Genomic DNA, 6,862 nt, shown 5'->3' on the forward strand with positions numbered 1-6,862 from the left:
AGAAAACAAGCCTGCTCCCTCCTCCCTATGACTTCCTCTCACATATTTATACATGGCTATTATGTCTCCTCTCAGCCTTCTCTTCTTCAGGCTAAACATACCCAGCTCTTGAAGCCACTCCTCATAGGGCTTGTTCTCCAGACTCTTGATAATTTTATTTGCCCTCTTCTGGACACATTTCAGCTTGTCAACATCTCCCTTCAATTGTGGTGTGGTCTGACCAAGATAGAATAGAGGGGTAGCATGACTTCCCTGGATCTAGGCACTAAACTCCTATTTATGCAGGCCAATATCCCATTGGCTTTTTTTTGCTGCTGCATCACATTGTTGACTCATGTTTAACTTGTTGTCCATGAGGACTCCAAGATCTTTTTCGCATGTACTGCTGTCGAGCCAGGCAACCCCCATTCTGAATCTTTGCATTTCATTTTTAATGCCTAAATGGAGTATCTTGAGTTAGAAACCTTTGCATGTCTACACTCACCAATGGTTAGTAACATTGCTCTGAAGGCATTGGATTCCGTCAATTGCATGGAAGACCACCAGGTACCTTAGGCTATATTTTGGAGGAGGAAACTGAGAAAACTATCTCTGGGGATTCATTGTCTAAGAAAACCCTATGATATTTTTGGGATCACCATAAGTCAAGAGGTGACTTGAAGGTACACACATATGCATTCCAGTTTAAGGCACAGCATATCTGGATGGCACAGTCCTAAGTGTTAGTTTTCCCACACCTAATCTCATGTTGCATTTCTCTAACCCACAGTCATTTGTTTTCTTTCATCTGTTTCTTTATTTAATTAGGAATGAGTCATTTGTGAGCAAAGCTACTTGTTGCATTTTAGAAAGAAAGTTAAGCTTACTTCTTTCTCTGCTAGACCCAGTGGGTGTGGCACTGGCACTTGTTGTTGTTCCACTTCTGACTTGGTAACACGATCAGTCGACCAGAAAGATCTACCACTATCTCTCATACATTTCTCAACAGTATTTTGCAAAACAAGTTAGGAAAGATAAACAAAAGCTGTGCAAATTAGTCAGTGGATAATTCAACAATAGGAAATGTCACCCATTGGCTCATAGCTAGACCAATGGAGTATACGCCACAGCAGGTGGAGATTCTGCTAAATCAGTAGGATGAACTTTCTAAAAGGAAGAACTTTTTGACAGTAAAATAGTTTGTCTTTGAGGGTGGTGGACTCTCTTACTTGGGAGGTCTTTAAAAAAATTATTGGAGGACCAAGGTTTAATTCACCCTCACCCTTATTGATTGCGCTCTTGGTCCTATATGTCTTAGGGTGGTTCCAGGCAGCCCTTTAATCCGGGAGCATTCACGTTTGTTAAATATGATTGCTTCCAGGTTCAAGTCTACACTACCCCAGAAAGCACATGCTTTTCTGGTTGGGGGGGGGGTCTAGATGACCTCCCAGAAGGTGGGAGGACAAAGAGACAGCCCTCAGCCCCTCCCAAAATCCCTTTAAAATGCATTTAAAAATAAAATAAATTACCCAGCCTCCATTAAAGTGCTGCTAGAGCTCTTTATAGCGGCGTTTCACATGTCATTGAGTATTTTTCCCCTTCTCAACTAGCAAAAGTATTTTTCAACTTCTAAGTCAATATGTGCAGGAGAATCAAGACAACAAATCAAAATTTGACAGGAGTCCTCCAGAAATAGGCAAGCTGTTGAAGGAGTGTTTTTGATTTTCCAATTATGTAAAAAGAGATTGAATTTCCTGTTGGATTAGAAGAGATTATGCAACTGTACGATAGAGAACTCTCGCTCTAGTCTCCTTTCTAACATTAAACTTTGCACTTTTATCTAGTTCTTTATTTATTCACCCCCTGGTCCCTTGCAAGCAGATGCCAAGTGGGAAGAACGTTAAATGATGGCTCATCAGATATGCACTGCCTTCGCTGTCTAATATTTATCAGGGCACGAGCAAGTCTTAAGACAAATTTAGAGAGGTGGGCATCTAGGTCAGCATCTAGGAGGCTCTTTTGGGATGATTGCTGGAACAGTTGTTATTGTTCGCAGATGTTTATGATGTTTCACAATATTCTTATGTTGGCTTCTATAAGACTCACATTCCTTTGCTGATATTGCCTTGCCTGCTTATTTCCAGGAAAAATCCTCCTTGAATTTTTGGCAACATTTATCTTTTTTTTAAAACTCATTCTTTTTTTTCCTCCTTTCCAAAGACAACTTAATTCAGCGTTGGGTATAGGTGCATAATATTTCACAGGAGAAAAGCGGGACACATCTAGCCAAGCAACACCAGAGAGTGGTCAGGATGGCCAAAGTTATTAGTGAGGAAGTACTCTCAAAATAGGCTGCAGCAGTTTGGTTTTGCCTGATCCTACTGAGAAGGGCAAGATTTCATGCCCAGCTCTCCTTCCCCACTTGCAGAATTAATTGAGTGCAAACTACTTTTGTCTTTTGAGCTCAGTTGGCTCCAACTAAAGTATGCAGAGGAATGAGAAAAGGAGAAAAGAACTGGGGCATTTTAAAAGTAACTGAAAAAAAAGTAAAGCAACAGAGAATTAACTGGGGCTTCCCTACCAAATCAGGACAATTAGAGAATATATTCCATCTAGAAGACCAAGGGCCCTTCCACATAGGCCTATATCCCAGAATATCAAGACAGAACAATCCCACATTATCTGAGTGTGGACTCAGATAACCCAGTTCAAAGCAGATATTGTGGGATTTTCTGCCTGGATATTCTGGATATACTTACTTACTTACTTAGGTGATTCGTCATTGTCCAAATAAGATTGTCCTCCAAGTGTGGAGTCCTGGCGGTGGGTCCATAGGTGACCGTGGAGCCCCATTCTTGACCTGCATGTTCTCCTGTAGTGAGAGCATTGGTTTCCAGGTGGAAGGCGGTTCCGGTCGGGGTTGGCTTGATGCGCCTTCCTCTTGGCACATTTCTCTCTTTCACCCTCCATTCTTGCTTCTTCAAATTCTACAGCACTGCTGGTCACAGCTGACCTCCAGCTAGAGCGCTCAAGGGCCAGGGCTTCTTAGTCACAGTGTCTATACCACAGTTTTTAAGGTTGGCTTTGAGCCCATCTTTAAAACTCTTTTCCTGTCCACCAACATCCTGTTTTCCATTTTTGAGTTCGGAGAAGAGTAAATACTTTGGTAGACGGTGATCGGGCATTCGGACAATGTAGCCGGTCCAGCAGAGTTGATGGTGGAGGACCATCGCTTCAGTGCTGGTGGTCTTTGCTTCTTCCAGCACACTGACATTTGTCTCCCTATCTTCCCAGGAGATTTGCAGGATTTTTGGAGGCAATGTTAATGGAATCATTCCAGGACTCATATGTGACATCTGTAGATAGTCCATGTTTCACAGGCATATAGCAGGCTTGGGAGGAGAATAGCTGTATAAACAAGCACCTTGGCATCCCTATGGATATCCTGGTCCTCAAACACTCTGTGCTTCATTTGGAAAAATGTTGCACTTGCAGAGCTCAGGCGGTGTTGTATTTCAGTGTCAATGTTTGTGGAGAGGTGGCTGCTAAGGTAGCAGAAATGGTCAGCATTTTCTAATGTTATACCATTAAGCTGTATTTCTGGCATTGGAGAGGGATTGGCTGGTGCCTGCTGGAAGAGCACTTTGTTTTTCTTGATGTTCAATGACAGGCCGAATTTCTGGGATATAGGGCTGTGTGGAAGGGCCCTAAGTGTTCAAAATGCACTGGGAAGACAAAAGACAAACTTAGAGTATAAGATATTTGGTGGAAGGCATGTCAGATACCACTTGTGGAAGACATCTTCACCAGCTTTGAAACTTTGGCTTTAATTCTTGAGATTTCTAGCATTACGTTCTCAGATTACTTGTCTCTCCATCGGGTCTGTTTTACTTGGACTGGCTTTATCAGCTCTTGGCTTTTTTGATGCATGATAGTTGAATTCCTCAGGCTCTCTTGTGTCACATGCTTGGAAAAGCAGCTTCCCCCCTCTTTTCCAAAGTACCCTTTCCTCAGAGTGGCCTAACTGTTATGTGCTATCCAGTTGATTTTCACTTAAAGCTCAAATGTCAGTCCTCCAGACGTTTTGGACCTCTACCAAAATTCTTGATGACTGGCTAAGTTGGGAGCTGAAGTGCAAAACAACTGGGAGGATCGAAGTTAAAAACTGATTTAGGGAAACCTAGTGAATGAGAGACCTCCAAACGATCTAAGTCAGATCTTAACCCAGATCTAACTCAGATTTAACAACAACCCAGATCTAACTCAGATCTTGAAAACTCAGAGCCAAGGCTATCTCAACTGCGTCTATCCATGTATGATATAGTCTTCCTCTTTTTGGATTGCCATCAACTTTACTGAGGAAATTCAGACCGCCCTTACATTAAGTGAGATTTTTGGTTAAATGACAGGGGCAGATATGACTATTATAAATAAAATTAGACCATTGCATAGATGATAATTTATTAGTAAGAGGACTGACAAGGAAGTATTTTGCAAATGGCTATGATCTGGAGAGGAAGTTCGGATGAGATAAAAGCAAAGTTTTAAATTATTATTTATTGCTGTACTGTAATATTGTATATATTGTAAAACTAGCCGTCCTCTGCCATGAGTTGCTGTGGCCCAGTCTGTCTATATATGTTTTGTGTGTATATATATGTGTGTGTTTGCATATATATATATATATATAGTTTTGCACATGCATTGTAATATAATTTTTTGGGGTTTTTTTTGGCTTTTTAAGTCTCTTCTACTGTGTGTGTTTTTTTTAGTTTTTTATGAGTGATGATCACTTGTTGGCCTGATAGGTGTATTGTGTCCAAATTTAGTGTCAATTTGTCCAGTGGTTTTTGAGTTATGTTAATCCCACAAATTGACATAACATATATATATGTGTGTGTGTGTATATGTATGTGCATGTGTGTGTGTGTATATATATATATGTGTGTGTGTGTGTGTGTGTGTGTGTGTGTGTTTATATATATATATATATTAGGGCTGGGCGGTTTCGTTTCGTTAATTCGTAATTCGTTAATAATTCGTTAATTTTTTCAATTACAAAACGATAACGAACCATTCTGGAGCAATTATTTAAAAAAACGAATTTTCAAAAACGTTTTGTAAATGCTTCGTATTTCGATATTGTATGTTTCGTTATTGTTTTGAGGTCGTTTCGTTATTATTTCCGCATGTCTGGGCCAGTTTTATGGTTTAATTAGTGAAAAAAAATTATAATATCACACCAACAGTCAACAACAGAGGGAGAGGGAAGCTTCAGAAGGTTTTGGAGGTTTTTTAGCGTATTTCGTGGTCGCGTCAGCCATTAACAAATCAATTCGTTATTGTTTCGGAAATCGATTCGTTAATTTTTTACCATTTACGAAATTTCGTAAATATCGAACTTTTTAAAAGGAAAATTTTGTAATTATTTTAAATATCGAAACAAAAAAACCCCCCAAATACAAATCGATTTTAGAAACAAATTTTTCTGTTGTTACCCAGGCCTAATATATATAATCATTGAGCATTGTTATACTTTTAACTAGTCATGACCCTTCTTGATTTGTCAATAATTCCATGTTTTTGTTTATTCATTCAGTTGCTTCAGATGCTTCGTGACCTCATGGACCAGCCCATGCCTATCAGTGACCTCATAGACCAGCTCCCTATCAGCTGTGGCCACCCCCAACTCCTTCAAAGTCAAGCCAGTAACTTCAAGGTTATCATCCATTTATCGTGCCCTTGGTCGGTCCCTCTTCCCTTTTCCTTCCATTTTCCCCAGCATCATTATCTTCTCCAAGCTTTCCTGTCTTCTCATTATGTGGCCAAAGTACTTCATCTTTGCCTGTCATATCCTTCCCTCCAATTAGCAGTCGGGATTTGTTTCCTGGAAGATGGGCTGGATGGATCTTCTTGCAGTCCACGGCACTCTCAGAATTTTCGTCCAGCACCACAGTTCAAAAGCGTCTATCTTCCTTCACTCATTCTTCCTTATAGACTAGCTTTCACATCTATAGATTATGGATAATACCACAATACAATAGCTGCTGTTTATTTATGTTTAGAGTGAGACTTCAGGCTTGATCTGCTCTAGGATCTTCTTAGTTCTCTTTTTTGGTGTTTCAGAGTATTCATAGAAGCAAGATGATATGTTCCTTATCCCAGGTGAGAATGGATAATGTTTTTATTTCATCTTGACCTGGATACAGTCATATTTGTAGCTAAGATTTCAATCTTAATTTCTGAACGGGGGCATACACACACAAACATACACACACTTTGCAATTGAATGACCAAGTGTGGACAACAGTGTTTGGTCCTTAATGCTTTACACTTAAGGATGTTACCCCCAGCTCTCAGTTTGAGGTTCATAAACCTGAGATGATTCTGATAAAGTCAGCCTATCTAGGAATGTGAATCTTGCAAGGAGTCCAAGGGGCAATGAAGAGCCAGTTTCATGGAGTAAAAATGACAATGAAGACATGAACCCTTCCAAACTAAAATCTGTGTGCCCACATACTTTCAAGTAATGTGTACATATGTCACTAAGAGGACTATGACCTGCATTTTCAAACGTTGTGCAAAAATGTTGCTATGCCTATCCAAGATGAGTTGTATAACATGTGTTCATAGTACACTTGGCAACTGACAAAGTTTCCCTGAAAGGCCATCCAAGAACTCCACTCCTTGTAAAAGCAAGTAAATGAGTAAGCATTTGCAAGCAAAGGACAGACGAAGAACAAAAGCCTATGTAAAGATAGGAGTATCCGACCTGAGAATGGCAAGTAATCCTATACCTCTTTGCGGAGTTGGTTCAAGCCAACACCCCATTGTGCCATTGAAAAAAGTGGCTTAAATAGATTATGCAAAATGTGGCATGACC

This window comes from Anolis sagrei, chromosome Y (assembly GCF_037176765.1).
Source record: "Anolis sagrei isolate rAnoSag1 chromosome Y, rAnoSag1.mat, whole genome shotgun sequence".
NCBI lineage: Eukaryota > Metazoa > Chordata > Lepidosauria > Squamata > Dactyloidae > Anolis > Anolis sagrei.